This window comes from Esox lucius, chromosome 20 (genome assembly GCF_011004845.1).
Source record: "Esox lucius isolate fEsoLuc1 chromosome 20, fEsoLuc1.pri, whole genome shotgun sequence".
NCBI classification, from domain to species: Eukaryota; Metazoa; Chordata; class Actinopteri; order Esociformes; family Esocidae; genus Esox; species Esox lucius.
In genome coordinates this window covers 25,943,247-25,965,541 of record NC_047588.1, presented here as the reverse complement: position 1 = coordinate 25,965,541, position 22,295 = coordinate 25,943,247, and the positions used below count along the sequence as shown (strand labels likewise).

The window sequence follows — 22,295 nt, the reverse complement described above, 5'->3', positions numbered from 1 at the left end:
CGTCTAAAGGATCTGTTTTAGGTCCAATCATTGGTAATGCATGGCGCGCAATGCAGGATGCTTTCAGGGATATTCAGGGATATTCAACTCCAGTCCTGGAGAGCTGAAACCGTTCTTGTTTCTACCTGCTAGTTTTCTACCTGGCACATCAGGTCTGAATCTGTCTCTCATTTAAAAGTAGAGAAGGCATTTGGCTGTTTACGACTAGAGTTGAATTGCAGGTAGTCACAGAAAACACTCATGTAACAGGCTTATTTGAGAAATATAGGACTCTCGCCATCTAGTGGACAATACAACAAACAACATTTCATTGCCTGTCATTTTTATTGACTGGAATGAAAAAAAGGACACTGTTAGATTTACACTACCGTTCAAAATGTCTTAGTGATTTGGGGTCACTAAGGAATTTCGGTACCACTTTATCTGGCAGGATGGAAATAACAAGGTAATAACTACCTGTACTTAATACTTGTAAATGTCCTGCCCTCTTCTATTTGCACTTATAGTTAGATAGCTGCATTTTCTGTACTGAACTCGTGCTGTTCAATGACAATAAAGTTGAATCTAATATCAATGTAAAATTGCCAAGAGTTTGGGAAAATCATCATCTATGGTACATAATAAAAAGTTTCAGAGAATCCGGAGAATGCTCTTTACGTAAGGGACAAGGCAGAAAACCAATATTGGATGGTGTGAGGTGCGAGGAAAGCGAGTACGTAAACGGCTAGGCAAAAATTAATTAAACGAAACCTTTGAAAAATATGGCACCACACAGTCCAACAATGGTACGGGCAACGGAAGCTGCTCCGTGTATGGAGTGGCCAATCGTTATTCTACCCTAAACAGACAAACGAATCATTATTTTTGACCTAACCTGCACGTTCTGCGTTTTCGGTCAGGGAAACTGACAGATTTCCGCATGTGTCGTTCCGCGTTCTTTAGTCGGAAAAGCCTAGTAAACGTTTGTGGGGAAAGGGGAGGGGCTGTGGAGCAGGTTGCGTTCATTTTATTTACATCAAGCGTGGTAATGTTGTATCTACTATTCCCGTGAGTCTCATCTCGTAATGCCCATTGGAGAGTGGCGTGCACTAGACTCAGATGCAAGGGGCTGGGTAGCTAGATACACAATGTACATTGTGTTCATTTCATTCAAGTCAACATAGTGAGGTTAACGCAGTCATTCAGATATTTTTTTCTGGACATTGTGTACAAGTCAATTCTGTAGGTTGCATTGGATGCGTTGCCAGCATATTATCATCGGTCCATCTAATTCAGGCTATTCAACGTGGGTTGATATGCTTTTGTCTCTGAAATACACAAGGCCATGTATTTGTAAGCTACTAGTCATGAATTTGTATTTGATGAATAGTTACTTGCATTGTATGTTTGCAGAGTTACAGGGCAAACCACTAATGTTCTGTATCAACATGCCTTAAATCATATAAACAAGATCACATACACAGTCAATTCATGAGATCCTGAAAGGCTTTTAGTTATTGGGCCTTTTCAGACAATTACAATTCCAAGTTTTAGATGGAAGAGGAAATCTGTAAGACCCTGAAGTGGGCTCAAAAAGGTTTTATCATAATGCCCAATGTATCTTTAAGTAGAGCAACTAGTACTGTAGTAGGGGTCACATTGTTGTTATTCATTAAGGCTACATAGAAGGTATTGAATGTAGAAATGCAACTACATAAAGAAATGTGCCCAAATGTGTTTACATCCCAGCAAGGAGAAACGTTTGTTAATTGTTTGTTCTTTCATATTCCCTTTATTAAAAGAAAAGTTGTTGATGAAACATATTAATTGACAAAAACATGAATTAATAATGTCTAGAAAAAAATATTTCACAGCATTGTACCTATATAATACTGGTATGTAACACGACAGAACCATTGTTGTGGGTGTGTTGACTATGGTCGCTTCATGAGTTATAACTGATGTTGTACATGATTTTGATAGAGGTATGATGAGCACTGGGACTAAGACATAAAATCACAAATGTGTATGACGGCATTAGATTTCTGAATCACACCTAAGACTCAGACTTACCGTCCTATCTCCAGTCTTCAATAAAGGACTAAGGGCTGAATAATAATGAATGGTCAGTCAGTCACCAGTTTCTAACACTTACTTAAAAATAATCAATTACAGTTAGTTTCAGCAGTATTGATTGGGCATGTGAAACCTGGGGAACTGTTGAAATGGAAATCATGGAGTTACATAACAATGTTGGTTTGATTCAATGATTGACTTCGTCCTGTAAACAAGCATAAACAATTAAACCAGCAGTGAGCCTGCCAATGCTTTGGGACTTCACTTATACTTCTCAGGGGGTTGCCTGCATCTGAGTGGGGTAAAATATAACCGTTGACCATTACAGAAACATGCTGCTTAACTAGTCAAACTGGTACCTAGATAACCATTACATCTGCATATGTTGATCTAATGTATATTATCTACACAAACTCTAAATCCAATTCTAATCAGTGATTACATCATTTAAAGGAAAATGTATTGGATGCATGTTGGTTATATTACAACAACCCGGCTCTTAGCAGGTGACAAGCAAGGGAGTCCTCTTGTTGGCATTAAATGAGTAACAAATTGTTACAAACGCCTCCCGGGGAAGTAAACGCAACACCCCGCTACACATTCATGTCCCGTGGAGTGGAAAAGGGTATGGGGTCGTAGGTAGGTTTAAGGACGACAGACAACCCAGGTACCGCTCACAGGGGTTTATAAATTCCCCACAACACACAGCAAAATGGGGAAAGGGGCTGGACAGAACCAAAGCAAAGAAGGTTACAGCTAAAGTAACCTACCTATCTTACCTACCTACGTGCTACTTACCTAACGAAGCGCCAACTGACACGCTAACCAAAATACAGGGAGTGGTCCGCCCAGATCTTACCTAGTCTATAGACATTCAGAACCCTACGGGTGATGTATGCCCGCGGTGTATGCCACCTGTGAAGAGGAGACACGGACCAGAACACCCACACGTACAAACAAAAACAACAGAGAACTAGGAAATGTAACACAAACTAGGGGACTACGAAGAAAAACTGACCTGTGAAGTGTGAAAGTAGGCATATGAGTGGAGATGCCTGGGTGAGTGTAAAATGTGTAAGTGTTGATGGGTGCACCTAATCACAACACAAATCAACCAATTCACAAAACCACATGGTCCTTGTGGGGGGGGGAGAGCCAGGAATGGGCACCAGGAACATTCATCTTCTAGTTGGTCCCAAACCCAGGTGCAACTTGTCACCTTTGCGATCCAGTCAGCTCCACCTGTCCCGAATCTGCAAATAAAAGCACAAACACAGGAGTCAGACAGAGTGAGAAACAATATGTCTGAGCCTGAGGTTTGATTACTGACCAGGTTAATTTGTGGGAAGCGGCATGTCCCAGGAGGTGTTTAAGGTGTGTTCTGGCAGCGAAGGAGGGCATGGGATGAGACTCCCACAGCATAACATGGGTCATCTGGAGCTAGGAAGGGAAGGTAGACAGAAATATATCAAAGAGGTTGCTGAAGTCATTGTATAGATGTCAGTATATTGCTTGACATCATAGCGTTAACATGTTGGGTCAGTTACCAAAAGGTTACTTGCCTCAACTGATCCTAGAAGTCGTCCATGATAAGAGCATCTGCTAAATGACTAATGTGATGTAAATATAGTGCATATTTGGCTAGTGTACCAGTGCTGGATTAGCATGCATTGTATGACTGACATACTGGCTTCACATGATTCTCAAAGCACCTTGTCTGCCATTCATCTCCAGTACTGAGTGTGTTTGAGGCCCTCTCCCATGTTTCCAGGGTTCTATTCTGCTGGCTTGTCTAGAGCTGCAGCTCTCCTCTGCCAGGCTGTCATTGAACACACACACAAACACGTTAGAGCCTTCACACTGAACAGATAGGGAAACACATACTCTCCCCTTAGCTTTTACATACATCCTTTGTGTTTCAATCTCACCTGTTTAAGGGGCCAGTGGATTATGTCTCCACTTCATCAACCAAAGCATTACAGGCCTTGAGGTAATGCAGTTGTCTGTGTTTTCTCCATTTGTCCTTGCTGGGAAGAGGGGGCATGGTACAGCTGTCAAAGGCATGGTGGTGGTACATCTGGGAATCTGCGTGGGGTAGAATACAACCTTGTTGTTTATACAGAGATTGAAATAGGCCTCTGCTGTCACTTTCAAATACATTACCAAACATCTCTGAACTCTGCTTATGAGAAACCTCTGTGTATTCGTGACACATCCAAAACAATGATTGCTTTACTAAAAGTAACAGGAGGCCTGTTCAAACTACCACTCATCACTCAAACAGAGGACATCTAGTTAAACCACTAATCGTTTCAGTAAAGGAACAGAAGAGGGATGCATGCTTAAAGTTTTGTAATGGATCCTGTACTTTGACCACTGACCTGGTTCTGTCAGGTCCTGGATATGAAGACAGGGATGTGTTCATGGTGGGTTCTGGCAGTGCAGATGGAGGGTGTGGGTTGGGGACACGGGCCCAGGGGAGATATTTGTTTGGTGAAATTGCTAGCCGATTTGCATCATACATTTCACACAATTATAGGCAACACCACAATCCTTGTTTCAGTTTTACAAAGTTTAATATATATTTTTTAGATAGTTCATTCATTCATTCATTCATTCATAAACAGTAGTAGACTAGGCTAGCGTCGTACGCAGGTGAAACTGCGCACGATGGCAGACCGTGCTAATATTGTCGACCTGATTTAAGCGAAGACATTAATAAACAGAGTAAAATTATATTTGTAAAAAAAAACAATTGTTCTGTTACAAAATTAAATGTTATTGTCTGGGGTCCAAAAGACACCAAAGACCCCGAGTGTCACTACAAATGAAGACCATCAGAAGGTTATAATGTAGGCCGAAAATGAGCTTCCCCTCTTTTAAAGACCAGCAGTCGCCACTGCTATCTGGCTACAGCAACTATTTAGCTAAATATTTATGATAATGAAATATGTTTCTATTATCTTATAAAAATGAATATCAAGAACAAATCATTGCATATAAACGTGTAGGCCTATATTACGTTGAAACTGTTACAAAACACAAAAAACTTACATTGACGTTGGCTACACCATTATATCCATTCATTAACGTTATAAGTTGGCTTGGTTCAAATGATAACGTAATTTACATGGCTAATTATTTAGCTAATAAACGTTAGGTAGTTATGCGCAGCTTTCACTTAACGTTAGTTGTCTACTTAAACATTAAGACGTTACCTTGCTAAGCTACTTTTTTCCAGCAACAAACACTAAGTTCGGCAATCACCTGACTATATAGCTATCAAGCCTGCTTGGAATCTGTCCATACGTTGGCTCTTCAGCAATTCGAGCCTAGGGAGTATGGAGGACCAATAATGTAATGAATAAATAAATATATCAATAAATATATTTATGCATAAAAATATAATCTCATCTCATCTTCATCCGCTTATCTGGTATTGGGTCGCGGGGGCAGCAGCTCCAGCAGGGGACCCCAAACTTCCCTTTCCCGAGCCACATTTGCCAGCTCTGACTGGGGGATCCCAAGGCGTTCCCAGGCCAGTGTCGAAATATAATCTCTCCACCTAGTCCTGGGCCTACCATGAGGTCTCCTCCCAGCTGGATGAGCCTGGAACACCTCCCTAGGGAGATGTCCTGGGGGCATCCTTACCAGATGCCCGAACCACCTCAACTGGCTCCTTTCGATGCAAAGGAGCAGCGGCTTTACTCAGAGTTCCTCACAGATGGCTGAGCTTCTCACCCTATCCCTAAGGGAGAAGCCAGCCACCTTTCTGAGAAAACCCATTTCAGCCGCTTGTACTCGCAATCTTGTTCTTTCGGTCATGACCCAGCCTTCATGACCATAGGTGAGGATAGGAAGGAAAATTGACCGGTATATCGAGAGCTTTGCCTTACGGCTTGGCTCTCTTTTCATCACAACGGTGTGGTAAAGCAAATGCAATACCGCCCCCGCTGCTCCGATTCTCCGGCCAATCTCCCGCTCCATTGTCCCCTCACTCGCGAACAAGACCCAGAGATACTTGAACTCCTTTATTTGGGGAAACGCCTCATTCCCTACCCGGAGGAGGAACTCCATTGGTTTCCTGCTGAGAACCATGGCCTCAGATTTAGAGGTGCTAATCCTCATCCCAACCGCTTCGCACTCGGCTGTGAATCGGTCCAGTGAGTGCTGAAGGTCACAGACCTATGATGCCATCAGGACCAAATCATCCGCAAAAAGCAGCGATGAGATCCCCAGCCCACCGAACTGCAACCCCTCCCACCCCGACTACGCCTCGATATCCTGTCCATAAAAGTTACAAACAGGATTGGTGACTAAGCGCAGCCCTGGCGGAGGCCAACCCCCACCTGGAACGAGTCTGATTTACTACAGAGAACCCGAACACAGCTCTCACTTTGGACGTACAGGGATTGGATAGCCCTCTGAAGGGACTTCCTCACCCCATACTCCCGCAGCACCTCCCACAGTATCTCCCGGGGGACCCGGTCATACGCCTTCACCAGATCCACAAAACACATGTAGACTGGATGGGCATATTCCCAGGCCCCCTCCAGGATCCTTGCAAGAGTAAAGAGCTGGTCGACCAGGACGGAATCCACATTGTTCCTCTTCAATCTGAGGTTCGACTATCTGCCGAACCCTCCTTTCCAGTACCTTTGAGTAGACTTTCCCAGGGAGGCTGAGAAGTGTGATACCCCTGTAATTGGCACACACCCTCTGGTCCCCGTTTTTGAACAGGGGAACCACCACCCCGGTCCGCCACTCCTTAGGCACATTCCCCGACTCCCACACAATGTTGAAGAGGTGTGTCATCCAAGACATCCCCTCCACACCCAAAGCTTTCAACATTTCTGGAAGGATCTCGTCAATCCCCAGAGCTTTGCCACTGTGGAGTTGTTTGACTACCTCAGTGACTTCTGCTATGGAGATTGACGATGCTTCCCCATCAGCCTCCAGCTCTGCCTCCAATATAAAAGGCGTGTTAGTGGGATTTAGGAGCTCCTCAAAGTGTTCCTTCCATCGCCCAATTACCTCGTCATTTGAGGTCAACAGTGTCCCATCCTTAATGTACACAGCTTGGATAGTTCCCCGTTTTCCCCTCCTGAGGTGGCGGACGGTTTTCCAGAAACAACTTGGTGCCGACCGAAAGTCCTTCTCCATGGCTTCTCCAAACTCCTCCCACACCCGCTGTTTTGCCTCTTTCACAGCAGAGGTCGCAGCCCTTCATGTCTGTCGGTACACTGCAACCGTCTCCGGAGTCCTCCGGGATAACATATCCCGGAAGGCCTCCTTCTTCAGTCAGACAGCTTCCCTGACCACCGGTGTCCACCAAGGTGTTCGAGGGTTACCGCCCCTTGATGCACCTAAGACTTTTAGACCACAGCTCCCCGCCGCAGCTTCGGCAATGGAGGCTTTGAACATCGACCACTCAGGTTCAATGCCCCCAAACTCCACAGGGATGCCAGAAAAGCTCAGCCGGAAGTGTGAGTTGAAGATCTTTCGGACAGGGGCCTCCTCCAGACGTTCTCAGTTTACCCGCACTACCCATTTGGGTTTTCCCGGTCTGTCTAGAGTCTTCCCCCACCCCCTGACAGTGATCGGTTGACAGCTCCACCCCTCTCTTTACCAGAGTGTCCAAAACATGCAGTCTCAGATCCGATGACACGATCACAAAATCAATCATCGACCTTCAGCCTGGGGTGCTCTGGTACCACGTACACTTATGAGCATCCTTTTGTTCGAACATGGTGTTCGTTATGGATAATCCATGACTAGCACAGAACTCTAACAACAAACGACCACTCAAGTTCAGATCATGGAGGCCGTTCCTCCCTATCACGCCTCTCCAGGTGTCTCCATCATTGCCCACGTGTGCGTTGAAGTCCCCCAGCAGAATTATGGAGTCCCCTACTGGAGCCCCATACAGGACTCCATTCAGGGTCTCCAAGAAGGCCAAATACTCCGAACTGCTGTTCGGGGCATATGCACAAACAACAGTCAGAGATCCCCCCACCCACAACCCGTAGGCGTAAAGAGGCGACCCTCTCATTCACTGGGGTAAACTCCAACATAGCGGCACTCAGCCGGGGGCTTGTGAGTATCCCTACCCCCGCCCAGCGCCTCACACCCTGGGCAACTCCAGAGAAGAATAAAGTCCATCCCCTATCCAGGAGTACGGTTCCAGAACTGAGACTGTGTGTGGATATAAGCCCCACCAGATCTAACTGATAGCGCTCCACCTCCCTCACAAGTTCCGGCTCCTTCCCCCACAGAGAGGTGACGTTCCATGTCCCCAGAGCCAGGCCCTACCGCCCGGGTCTGGTCCGTCGAGGCCCCTGGCCTTCCCTGCCACTCATATGGCAGCGCACCTGACCCCAGCGGTTCCTCCCATGAGTGGTGGGCCCATAAGATGGAGAAGGGGGTGCCACGTTGCTATTTCGGGGCTATCCCCACCGGGCTCCGTGGCAAACCCGGGCTATCAGGCGCTCGCCGGTGAGCCCTCCCTCTGGGCAGGGTAACTCTTCCTCGTTTGTTCATAGGGTTATTTTGAACCATTCTTAGTCTGGCTCCTCCCCTGAGACCACTTTGCCATGGGAAACCCTACCAGGAGCACTAAGGCCCTCCTATATTTATTTAATCAAATATTATTTCCTGATTTATTTAATTCCTTGATCATTCATTTCTGTTTTTATACATTTTATTTATTCATTTCCATTATCATATATTTCTGTATATATTTATTTCTGTATTGGCATGGCATCATCTTCCGCTTATCCGGGGCCGGGTCGCGGGGGCAGCAGTCTAAGCAGGGATGCCCAGACTTCCCTCTCCCCAGACACTTCCTCCAGCTCTTCCGGGGGGACACCGAGGCGTTCCCAGGCCAGCCGGGAGACATAGTCCCTCCAGCGTGTCCTAGGTCTTCCCCGGGGTCTCTTCCCGGTGGGACGGGACCGGAACACCTTCCCAGGAAGGCGTTCCGGAGGCATCCGAAACAGATGCCCAAGCCACCTCAGCTGACCCCTCTCGATGTGGAGGAGCAGCGGCTCTACTCTGAGCTCCTCCCGGGTGACCGAGCTTCTCACCCTATCTCTAAGGGATCGCCCAGCCACCCTGCGGAGAAAGCTCATTTCGGCCGCCTGTATCCGGGATCTTGTCCTTTCGGTCATGACCCAAAGCTCATGACCATAGGTGAGAGTAGGAACGTAGATTGACCGGTAAATCGAGAGCTTCGCCTTGCGGCTCAGCTCTTTCTTCACCACGACAGACCGATACATCGACCGCATTACTGCAGAAGCTGCACCGATCCGTCTGTCAATCTCCCGTTCCATCCTTCCCTCACTCGTGAACAGGACCCCTAGATACTTAAACTCCTCCACTTGAGGCAGGCACTCTCCACCAACCTGAAGTGGGCAAGCCACCCTTTTCCGACTGAGAACCATGGCCTCGGATTTGGAGGTACTGATTTTCATCCCCACCGCTTCACACTCGGCTGCAAACCGTATTTATTTTGTTTATATTATTTTATTTCTATATTTATTTATTTCCATATTCTTTCATTTCTGTATATATTCGTTTCCATATTTCCATGTCGCAGCCAAGGTTATAATCGTTAACGAAAACGAACGAAAAAACAAAAACTAGGTGGGAACAAACATTGTCGTTAACTGAAATAAAATAAAAAACGAGGCATTACAAAAAAAACGATAACTAACTAAAACTGTAATGTGTAGTTGACAAAACTAACTAAAATTAAATTAAATATAGAGTAAATGTTCTTAGTTTTCGTCTTTGTCAATGTCTTTCCTTTTTTAACGCTATTTAAAACACGCAGAGTATTCGCTCAGCTGTGTTTCCTATCCCTGCTCTCCCTCCGTCTCTCTGTCACTCATACACACACACACACACACACACACCCCCTCCCCTTCCCTCCGTGCACACATTCAAAAGTGGTATAAAAATATTTTAAAATTCTGAATATAATTTTGTCAGTGTGTTAATGTCTACCCGAGAAGCGATTGCGCCTTCTTTAGAAAGTTAACTAGTCGCAAGTTTGAGGTAAAATGCACTTTTACAATGACAATATTGAATAATGTTAAGTCATTTTTACTTTTACACTGAATGTTTGCTGCTTAAATCCAGATGAGTAGGCAGAAGGCTATTGTATACATTTAGAATAAGGTGAGAAAATTGTACAGCTGTGGTATTTGCGGTTCATCTTTTATGTCTTCTTTAGTCTGTTGGCTATTTAGTTTTTTTTCTTGGCACACGTCACTTCCACATTTTGCATTTATTGCGGAGTGTAGACTGTTTATATATTTGTGCCCATATGTACATTTTATGTACTGGTTTTATTGTTGAATATATATTTTCTAAAATTGTATGATGTTTTTGTTGAGTTATTATTACTCAATACTTTTTCTGACCTTTTTGAATCTTGCACCTGACAAATAGCCCATATTACAAAAAAAGACTAAAACTAACACTAAAACTAATAAAAACAAAACTAAAACTAAGCATTTTCAAAAATTCTAAACTAAACTAGCAAACCCACTTTAAAAACTAATTAAAACTTAACTGAATTTGAAAACAAAAAGTCAAAACGAAATAAAAATTAAAACTAATAAAAAATGCAAAACTATAATAACTTTGGTCGCAGCCCAAGTTGACAGTGCATATAGGCACTCCATTCAGCAGCATGACAAACAGGTGGAGGAAAACAGGTATAGTAGGGCAAAAAAGTATTTAGTCAGCCACCAAAGTTCTCCCACTTAAAAATATGAGAGAGGCCTGTAGTTTTCATCATAGGTACACTTCAACTATGAGAGACAAAATGAGAAAAAATATCCAGAAAATCACATTTTTAATGAATTTATTGGTAAATTCCTCTGTAAAATAAGTATTCGGTCACCTACAAACAAGCAAGATTTCTGGCTCTCACAGACCTGTAACTTCTTCTTTAAGAGGCTCCTCTGTCCTTCACTCGTTACCTGTATTAATGGCACCTGTTTGAACTTGTTATCAGTATAAAAGACACCTGTCCACAACCTCAAACAGTCACCTTCCAAACTCCACTATGGCCAAGACCAAAGAGCTGTCAAAGGACACCAGAAACAAAATTGTAGACCTGCACCAGGCTGGGAAGACTGAATCTGCAATAAGTAAGCAGCTTGGTGTGAAGAAATCAACTGTGGGAGCAATTATAAGAAAATGGAAGACATACAAGACCACTGATAATCTCCCTCGATCCGGGGCTCCACGCAAGATCTCACCCCGTGGGGTCAAAACGATCACAAGAACGGTGAGCAAAAATCCCAAAACCACACTGGGGGACCAAAGTAACAAAGGCTACCATCAGTAACACACTACGCCGCCAGGGACTCAAATCCTGCAGTGCCAGACGTGTCCCCCTGCTTAAGCCAGTACATGTCCAGGCCCGTCTGAAGTTTGCTAGAGAGCATTTGGATGATCCAGAAGAGGATTGGGAGAATGTCATATGGTCAGATGAAACCAAAATAGAACTTTTTGGTAAAAACTCAACTTGTCGTGTTTGGAGGAGAAAGAATGCTTAGTTGCATCCAAAGAACACCATAACTACTGTGAAGCATGGGGGTGGAAACATCATGCTTTGGGGCTGTTTTTCTGCAAAGGTACCAGGACGACTGATCCGTGTAAAGGGAAGAATGAATGGGGCCATGTCTCGTGAGATTTTGAGTGAAAACCTCCTTCCATCAGCAAGGGCACTGAAGATGAAACATGGCTGGGTCTTTCAGCATGACAATGATCCCAAACACACTGCCCGGGAAACGAAGGAGTGGCTTCATAAGAAGCATCTCAAGGTCCTGGAGTGGCCTTGCCAGTCACCAGATTTCAACCCCATAGAAAATCTTTGGAGGGAGTTGAAAGTCTGTGTTGCCCAGCGAAAGCCCCAAAACATCACTGCTCTAGAGGAGATCTGCATGGAGGAATGGGCCAAAATACCAGCAACAGTGTGTGAAAACCTTGTGAAGACTTACAGAAAACGTTTGACCTCTGTCATTGCCAACAAAGGGTATATAACAAAGTATTGAGATTGAACTTTTGTTATTGACCAAATACTTATTTTCCACCATAATTTACCAATAAATTCATTACAAATCCTACAATGTGATTTTCTTTTGTCATTTTGTCTCTCATAGTTGAGGTGTACCTATGACAGGCCTCTCTCATCTTTTTAAGTGGGAGAACTTGCACAATTGGTCGCTGACTAAATACTTTTTTGCCCCACTGTATGTTCTCAGTCGAATGATAACGTATTAAACTGTGTGGAAAATGTGAAACCACACTGCGGGGGCATGACAAGTCGGTGGACTCCCTGAATACTGGAATATTCAGATTTTCGAAACTGTGTGAGGGTGATTCGAGACTTCAGAGGCACTGTGACGCTCACCCCATCTTCAAAGGGATATCTTGCACTGTACCATACGACTGTATGTATGAAGTGTACAGGGAGGAGAGCACAAGCAAGTGGACGAGACATCATTTGTTGCCATACAGGCAGATGAAACAACTGATGTCTTCTGTAAATCACAAATGGTGGTTGTGTTGCAATACATGTGGCCTGACAATACAGAGAGATTTTTGGAGTTCGTGGAAGTCAAAGATAAAACTGGACTCTGCCTCTCTAATAGCATCAAGTGTGTGCTGGTACCACTGAAGCTGGGAGAAAAGCTGATTGCTCAGACTTATGATGGTGCGGCTGTAATGAGTGGAAACGTCTGAGGGGTACAGATGCTAATGAAAGAGACATACCCACATTCCCAGTTTGTTCACTGCTATGCTCACCAGCTGAACCTGACTTTGCAGTAACTTTGTTCAGCAAGGATGAGCATCCTGAAGATGTTTTCTGCAGATTTAACTGCTTTTGCCACCTTTTTCACTGGCGCTCCAAAACGTGTTGCGGCACTTGCTGGGGCAACACAGTAATGCATTCCAAGGCCACCCGCTGTACGATGGAACGTTAAAAGTAGAACTGTCAATGCAGTTTGGGAAAATTGCGCTGCGCTGCTCTTATGTATGGAGGACATACACACACAACCAGCATGGGATGAGGCCACCATAAGTGAGGCATACCGCCTGTCAAAAAAACTCAGAAAGGGACCGAGCCTTTCTGCAGCGGCTGGAATCCGAGGAAAAGTTGAAGTCTGAGCCGACCACTCTGTACCGCCACACTGAGCTCCACACTGGTAAGACGGCCCTGTCTCTGTTAAGATCCATTCATGTAAACAACCTAGAGGAGGCTTTTGCTGAGATCATCACTCTGCTGAAAATTATCATAAAAACACCTATGACGACATCCAGGTCAGAGAGGAACTTTTCCTCCTTGAAGACGGTAAAAACCTTCACTCGTAATACCATGGGACAGCCGCAACTAAACGCATTGGCCATGTTGTCCATCGAAAGCCAGCTGATTCAGCAGCTACATGACTTCATTCCCAAAGTCATCAAAAAGTTTGCCCAGAGGAAGAACCGCTGTGCCACCTTTCTCTTCAAGTGAGCCTTCAGCCTTGGTGAGTGAAAGCATATTTTATCATTCTTCCTTTGTGGTGCTGGTCCGTGCATTGGCCATATTTTTGTGGTGGATCGATTGATATAGATGGTTACATGTGTCAGTGTGTCCATGCCTATCTATTGAGGTTGTTGTCAAAGAATGGATCTGTATCCCTAAAACGTTGTCTTTCCGCTTCATTGTGGCCTTCAGTGGTGTTGAGCTTATTGCTGTTCGCGTATGGCCCTGTAGGCACATTGGTTCTGAGCTTGGTTGCATTCCTTATTTATGTCTGTAAATGTGACAGTGGTAATTTTACATGTATGTGAGAAGGAGAGCAATTACACAAGGTCTCTCTCTCTCTCCAGTCTGTGAACTACAACACCTGGTAGAAGCAAGCCACTCTGTCGTTAAAAGTATTTGGGAATATTTTACATATTCCCAAATAGAAGATACATTATTTTTAGGCACCAAATCATCCCTAGTCTCTATCACATTGTCCTCTGGGTTCGTTTTCTTAAACGATCCTCTTCCTTTCCCTAACAGCAAACCCTACTCCACACTATTCTTTGGCAGTACGCCGCATCTTGGATGTTTCTGACTGTTAGAATTTTCTGTTCAGAATGCCTGCACTGATAATATCCCCCCGACTCGCACTTGTTGTAACTTCATTGGTTTTTGGCTATTACTTTCATTAGTTACAGAGCCATCATGTAATTGGGATATTTTAAGAATACTCACTTTACATCACTTTTAATTAATTGTGACAAGTGAGAGGCGTGATCAGAACAATGTATAGGCCCTATTTGTATAGTTTTATTGACAGATTTGAGACATACAACTGGACATTTGAATTGTAAAAGTTTATTGTCTGAAAATAGCAAGAGATAGTGGTAGGTGTGTTGTAAGAGCACTTGAATGTGTTGACTGACACGATCATTCCGTTCGCTTGCCAGCCTCCAACCTTTATAATAATAATCTGAAATTTTAAGTTTAAGCAGGCAAACAGATTCTAAAATCAACTCCCAATAGGCCTACATTTTATACAAATATGAATATGATTATAGCGAAGTTGGCAAACCAGGGTAATAGTAATAGTAAAATGCCGAAATCACAGCTTTCTGTGGTTTAAAAATCGCACATGATTTTGTTTAATCGTGCAGCCATACTCTTCAGTTGCACTTCTTATCGTGCCCCCCCCTTATTAGCTTAAGGACAAGTACAGTGGGGAGAACAAGTATTTGATACACTTAGGATTTTGCAGGTTTTCCCACTTACAAAGCATGTATAAGTCTGTAATTTTTATCATAGGTACTCTTCAACTGTGAGTGACGGAATCTAAAACAAAAATCTTGAAAATCACATTGTATGATTTTTAAATAATTAATTAGCATTTTATTGCATGACATAAGTATTTGATACATCAGAAAAGCAGAACTTAATATTTGGTACCGAAACCTTTGTTTGCAATTACAGAGATCATACGTTTCCTGTAGTTCTTGACCAGGTTTGCACATACTGCAGCAGGGATTTCGGCCCACTCCTCCATACAGACCTTCTCCAGATCCTTCAGTTTTTTGGGGCTGTCGCTGGGCAATACAGACTTTCAGCTCCCTCCAAAGATTTTCTATTGGGTTCAGGTCTGGAGACTGGCTAGGCCACTCCAGGACCTTGAGATGCTTCTTTCGGAGCCACTCCTTAGTTGCCCTGGCTGTGTGTTTCGGGTCGTTGTCATGCTGGAAGACCCAGCCACGACCCATCTTCAATGCTCTTACTGAGGGAAGGAGGTTGTTGGCCAAGATCTCGCGATACATGGCCCCATCCATCCTCCCCTCAATACGGTGCAATCATCCTGTCCCCTTTGCAGAAAAGCATCCCCAAAGAATGATGTTTCCACCTCCATGCTTTACGGTTGGGATGGTGCTCTTGGGGTTGTACTCATCCTTCTTCTTCCTCCAAAACACGGTGAGTGGAGTTAAGAACAAAAAGCTCTATTTTTGTCTCATCAGACCACATGACCTTCTCCCATTCCTCCTCTGGATCATCCAGGTGGTCATTTGCAAACTTCAGACGGGCCTGGACATGCGCTGGCTTGAGCAGGGGGACCTCGCATGCGCTGCAGAATTTTAATCCATGACGGCATAGTGTGTTACTAATGGTTTTCTTTGAGACTGTGGTCCCAGCTCTCTTCAGGTCATTGACCAGGTCCTGCCGTGGGCTGATCCCTCACCTTCCTCATGATCATTGATGCCCCACGAGGTGAGATCTTGCATGGAGCCCCAGACTGAGGGAGGTTGACCGTCATCTTGAACTTCTTCCATTTTCTAATAATTGCGCCAACAGTTGTTGCCTTTTCACCAAGCTGCTTGCCTATTGTCCTGTAGCCCATCCCAGCCTTGTGCAAGTCTACAATTTTATCCCTGATGTCCTTACACAGCTCTCTGGTCTTGGCCATTGTGGAGAGGTTGGAGTCTGTTTGATTGGCCCTCATTTATCAAAAGTGCGTAGAAACGGGCGTATATGTTGGCGTAAGATTTTGCTTACACTCCTCTCACCGCCTGATTTATGAAGCTGTGCGTACCTTTAAAATCCAGGTGTACGCAATACCTGCCCTTGATAAATGCCGCGGCTGAAAACGATCGTCATTAGAGTAACACGCCGCTATATATTCACACACACATTTCACGCCATGGACACACGGAAGACGGCAAAAAAGAGAAACTTCTCTGACGTGGAGATTGAGACGATCACCAGGGAGGTAGAAAGAAATAAAATTGTTTTAAAATTGAGAATTGTTGTACGGTGGAAATCCAGTTTATAAAGCTGTTTGGATGAGCAAATGACCTATCACAATGCATTTTACAGCACGCGTTTGAAACAATCAGCATTTCATTTCGTATCACGTCACATGTATTGGAGTGTTCAATAGTGATGATGATGATGTGATGTGGAGTAAAATTTATTCACATTAATAATTGCATGACATTTTGTAATATTCGTCTTATTATTTTATGATTTTTATTATTAATGACGTTTATTGTTATTTAGAAGAAGAATGTCGTTATTATTATCATTTCTATTATTATTATTATTATTATTTAAAAGAAGAAGAATGACATTTTTATTATTTTGTCAGTCTGAATTTTATTTTGGTCATTAAAAGCCTTTTATTACTGAACCCAGTCCGTGCGCAACTGCCGGGCCTAACCCTGAAACTTCATGTAAAGCGTTGCATCTGAATGAATACATATAAATCAAATGCTTTGGTAAAGTCACACAAATTAAACATTGAAGTCCATGTTGCACAAAAATAAACACTGAAGTTTATAATTATTATGTTGTTGTTTTTTTTACAGTGGGTAATAATATATCATATCTTTTAGTTTGTCAGTGCGTTAGGATTTTGTTTTCTGCGCATTTCCGCACTAACTCAAAACGTGCGTACACCACCTCCTGAGCTGGCGTAGGATTTGAGAGTGCCGTACACCAACGTCCATATTGATAAATCTCAAAGTCACCGTGGTTTTGGGTGTACGCTGGAAATTTGGTATACACACTTTTGATAAATGAGGGCCATTGAGTGTGTGGACAGGTGACTTTTATACAGGTAACAAGTTCAAACAGGTGCAGTTAATACAGGTAATATGTGGAGAACAGGAGGGCTTCTTAAATGAAAATGAACAGGTCTGTGAGAGCCGAAATTCTTACTGGTTGGTAGATGATCAAATACTTATGTCATGCAATAAAATGCTAATTATTTATTTAAAAATCATACAGTGTGATTTTCTGGATTTTTTTTCCTACATGCTTTGTAAGTAGGAAAACCTGCAAAATCGGCAGTGTATCAAATACTTGTTCTCTCCACTGTATAAAAGGAATGCATTGATGTGTAAATCCTTTATCCCTATATATAATTGAAAATATTACAAATACAAAATATGGCATCTTCTTCCGCTTATCCGGGGCCGGGTCGCGGGGGCAGCAGTCTAAGCAGGGATGCCCAGACTTCCCTCTCCCCAGACACTTCCTCCAGCTCTTCCGGGGGGACACCGAGGCGTTCCCAGGCCAGCCGGGAGACATAGTCCCTCCAGCGTGTCCTAGGTCTTCCCCGGGGTCTCCTCCCGGTGGGACGGGACCGGAACACCTTCCCAGGAAGGCGTTCCGGAGGCATCCGAAACAGATGCCCAAGCCACCTCAGCTGACCCCTCTCGATGTGGAGGAGCAGCGGCTCTACTCTGAGCTCCTCCCGGGTGACCGAGCTTCTCACCCTATCTCTAAGGGATCGCCCAGCCACCCTGCGGAGAAAGCTCATTTCGGCCACCTGTATCCGGGATCTTGTCCTTTCGGTCATGACCCAAAGCTCATGACCATAGGTGAGAGTAGGAACGTAGATTGACCGGTAAATCGAGAGCTTCGCCTTGCGGCTCAGCTCTTTCTTCACCACGACAGACTGATACATCAACCGCATTACTGCAGAAGCTGCACCGATCCGTCTGTCAATCTCCCGTTCCATCCTTCCCTCACTCGTGAACAGGACCCCTAGATACTTAAACTCCTCCACTTGAGGCAGGCACTCTCCACCAACCTGAAGTAGGCAAGCCACCCTTTTCCGACTGAGGACCATGGCCTCGGATTTGGAGGTACTGATTTTCATCCCCACCGCTTCACACTCGGCTGCAAACCGTCCAAGTGCATGCTGAAGGTCCTGGCTTGAAGGGGCCAACACGACAACATCATCTGCAAAGAGCAGAGACGAAATCGTGTGGTCCCCAAACCTGACACCCTCTGGCCCCTGGCTGCGCCTAGAAATTCTGTCCATAAAAATTACGAACAGAACCGGTGACAAAGGGCAGCCCTGCCGGAGTCCAACATGCACAGGGAACAAGTCTGACTTACTGCCGGCAATGCGGACCAAGCTCCTGCTTCGATCGTACAGGGACCTGACAGCCCTTAGCAAGGGACCCAGGACCCCATATTCCCGAAGCACCCGCCACAGGATGCCGCGAGGGACACAGTCGAATGCCTTCTCCAAATCCACAAAACACATGTGGATTGGTTGGGCAAACTCCCATGAACCCTCCATCACCCTGTAGAGGGTATAGAGCTGGTCCAGTGTTCCACGGCCTGGACGAAAACCACACTGTTCCTCCTGAATCCGAGGTTCTACTATCGGCCGTATTCTCCTCTCCAGAACCCTGGCATAGACTTTCCCGGGGAGGCTGAGAAGTGTGATCCCCCTATAGTTGGAACACACCCTCCGGTCCCCCTTCTTAAAAAGAGGGACCACCACCCCCGTCTGCCATCCCAGAGGCACTGTCCCCGACTGCCACGCGATGTTGCACAGGCGTGTCAGCCAAGACAGCCCCACAACATCCAGAGACTTGAGGTACTCAGGGCGGATCTCATCCACCCCCGGTGCCTTGCCACCGAGGAGTTTCTTAACCACCTCTGTGACTTCAGCCCGGGTGATGGACGAGTCCACCTCTGAGCCCTCATCCTCTTCTTCCTCAATGGAAGACGTGACGGCGGGATTGAGGAGATCCTCGAAGTACTCCTTCCACCGCCCGACGACATCCCCAGTTGAGGTCAACAGCTGCCCACCTCTACTGTAAACAGCGTTGGTAGGGCACTGTTTCCCTCTCCTGAGGCGCCGGATGGTTTGCCAGAATCTCTTCGAGGCCAGCCGATAGTCCTTCTCCATGGCCTCACCGAACTCCTCCCAGGCCCGAGTTTTTGCCTCCACAACCACCCGGGCTGCAGTCCGCTTGGCCTGTCGGTACCCGTCAGCTGCCTCAGGAGTCCCACAAGCCAACCAGGCCTGATAGGACTCCTTCTTCAGCTTGACGGCATCCCTTACTTCCGGTGTCCACCACCGGGTTCGGGGATTGCCGCCTCGACAGGCACCGGAGACCTTACGGCCACAGCTCCGAGCGGCCGCTTCGACAATGGCGGTGGAGAACATGGTCCACTCGGACTCAATATCTCCAGCCTCCCTCGGGATCCAGTCGAAGCTCTGCCGGAGGTGGGAGTTAAAGATCTCTCTGACAGGAGACTCTGCCAGACGTTCCCAGCAGACCCTTACAGTACACTTGGGCCTGCCGAGTCTGTCCAGCTTCCTCCCCCGCCATCGGATCCAACTCACAACCAGGTGGTGATCAGTTGACAGCTCCGCCCCTCTCTTCACCCGAGTGTCCAAGACATACGGCCGCAGGTCAGATGAAACGAATACAAAGTCGATCATCGACCTGCGGCCTAGGGTCCTGTGCCACGTGCACTGATGGACACCCTTATGCTTGAACATGGTGTTCGTTATGGACAAACTGTGACTAGCACAGAAGTCCAAGAACTGAACACCGCTCGGGTTCAGATCAGGGGGGCCGTTCCTCCCAATCACGCCCCTCCAGGTGTCACTGTCGTTGCCCACATGGGCGTTGAAGTCCCCCAGTAGAACGATAGAGTCCCCAGTCGGAGCACTTTCCAGCACCCCTCCCAGAGACTCCAAGAAGGTCGGGTACTCTGCACTGCCGTTCGGCCCGTAGGCACAAACAACAGTGAGAGACCTATCCCCAACCCGTAGGCGCAGGGAAACGACCCTCTCGTTCACCGGGGTAAACTCCAACACATGGCGGCAGAGCTGGGGAGCTATAAGCAAACCCACACCAGCCCGCCACCTCTCACCATGGGCAACTCCAGAGTGGTGAAGAGTCCATCCTCTCTCAAAATATCAAATGTTAAAACTGAGAAATATTTTGGAAATATACATGCCCATTTTGATTTTGATACCAGTAACATGTTTCAAAAAAGTTGGGACAGGGGCATGTTTAACCACTGTGTTACATCACCTCTTCTTTTAACAATACTCTGTAAGCGTTCGGAACTGAGGACACCAATGCTGTAGCTTTGAATGTGATTTGTTTTACCACACTTGCTTGATATAGGATTTCAGCTGCTCAACAGTACGGGGTCTCCTTTGTCGTATTTTTCATTTCATAAAGCGCCAAATGTTTTCAATGGGTAACAGGTCTGGACTGCAGTCAGGACAATTTAGGACCCGGACTCTTTTACTACAGAGCCATGCTGTTGTAATACGTGCAGAATGTGGTTTGGCATTGTCTTGCTGAAATAAGCAAGGCCTTCCCTGAAAAGTACATTTTCTGGATGGCAGCATGTGTTTCTCCAAAACCTGTATATATTGGTCAGCATTAACACTTTTCAAGTGTTCCTGGGCCCACTACAGAATCGTGTCTGTTTTTAATGCAGTGTTGCCTGAGGCCCCAAAGATTACGGCCATCCAATACTGTTTTTTGGGCCTTTCCCTTGCGTACAGAGATTTCTCTGGATTCTCTGAATCTTTTAATGCTATTATGTACCTTGGATGATTAGATCCCCAAACTCTCTGCAATTTTATATTGAGAAACATTATTATTTAATTGTTGCACTATTACACAGTGTTCCAACATTCAACTTGATTCAAAATACATTTCAGGTATCAAAATGTATTTCCATATGTATAAATTCATTTAAGTTTTGTCCAAATGTATTTCATTGACAAACATGGTCTCATTACAATATGTATTTTGTGTGGAAAATACATTACAGAATGCATTTCTCACAATTATATGTATTTACTGGATATGACTGGTCACCCATCTGAGCCTGGTTCCTCTCTATGTTTTTTCCCTAAATTTCAGCCCTTGGGGATTTTTTTTCCCCTATCCATTGAAATTCTACACTGTTGTTTGCTCCTTTGGGTTTCAGGCTGGGTGTTTTTGTAAAAACACTTTGTGACAACTGCTGATTTAAAAGGGCTTTATAAATACATTTGATTGATTGATTGACCTTGTGGACCTGTTATGATTGAGTGATCTTTCTCATAGGCAAGTGTATGTTCTAGTAATGTCAGCAATCATTTCCCATCTAGTTTTCCAACAGGATATATTTTTTACATACAATGGTGTGTTAGATTGGTGGATAATTTGATAACAGACAAAATTGCTACCATTAAGGCATATTTCATTATTAATTGGGGGGGAAATTGTAGACATTGCTGCTATTTAATGATAAATAATATGTACAGAACTATAAAAACGTGTACTTCACCTTGAGGTGTACATGCTTAGTATACTCCATAAAACAATGTTCACAGTCCAAAATAACATTAATGTTAGGCTTGTTATCAGTGGCGTCGTTGAGTCTGGGCGTCCGGGGCTATTACCTCGGATCTTTTATGAATAGCCCCGGATCTCAACTTGTATTCAAGTTATATTTGATATCACTTCAGAGAAGACCTGAATATACAACCACACTTTCAAAATGTTAATTACTGACATATTGATAAAATCACTTTTAGCTGTTTACATATTAGCAATACATTTACAAAATGCGTTTCACTTACGTACTGCAGCGACCTTGGTTAGACCACTACTAGCTTATCCTTCTTTGGAGCTGTGTATAGAGCGCCAGATAGGAGAGCGGAAAGTTGCATGTTCGTAATACAGCAATGCATTTAAAGTACGTTTTTTCGAAATATATTTGAAGATTCCAATTGCAACACTTTGACATACATTTATCAAATGTATAGAAACAATATATTTAAAATACATATTTCCGTATGGTTAGCTTGTTAATTTTGAGAGAAGTCCAACAAATAGAATTGGCAAACTATAAGATATATCTGTTATAAAAGTTACTTTGACTGGCAGTGCTAGCTAAC

The 22,295-nt window shown here is 44.7% G+C and overlaps 1 long non-coding RNA gene across 2 annotated transcripts; it reads right to left on the bottom strand.

The window, feature by feature from the left end:
- Nucleotides 1–1,760: 1,760 nt before the first annotated feature.
- LOC105008350 lies at nt 1,761–22,295 on the bottom strand. 2 transcript variants are annotated; one of them, XR_002195691.2, is made up of 6 exons: nt 21,978–22,295; nt 4,437–4,488; nt 3,984–4,140; nt 3,768–3,874; nt 3,386–3,495; nt 1,761–3,308 (listed from the first exon to the last, which is right to left on the bottom strand). It is a non-coding gene; the product is annotated as an uncharacterized LOC105008350 (long non-coding RNA). The 2 variants fall into 2 exon arrangements; XR_827636.3 differs by lacking the exon at nt 21,978–22,295 and having other exon boundaries at nt 4,437–4,741.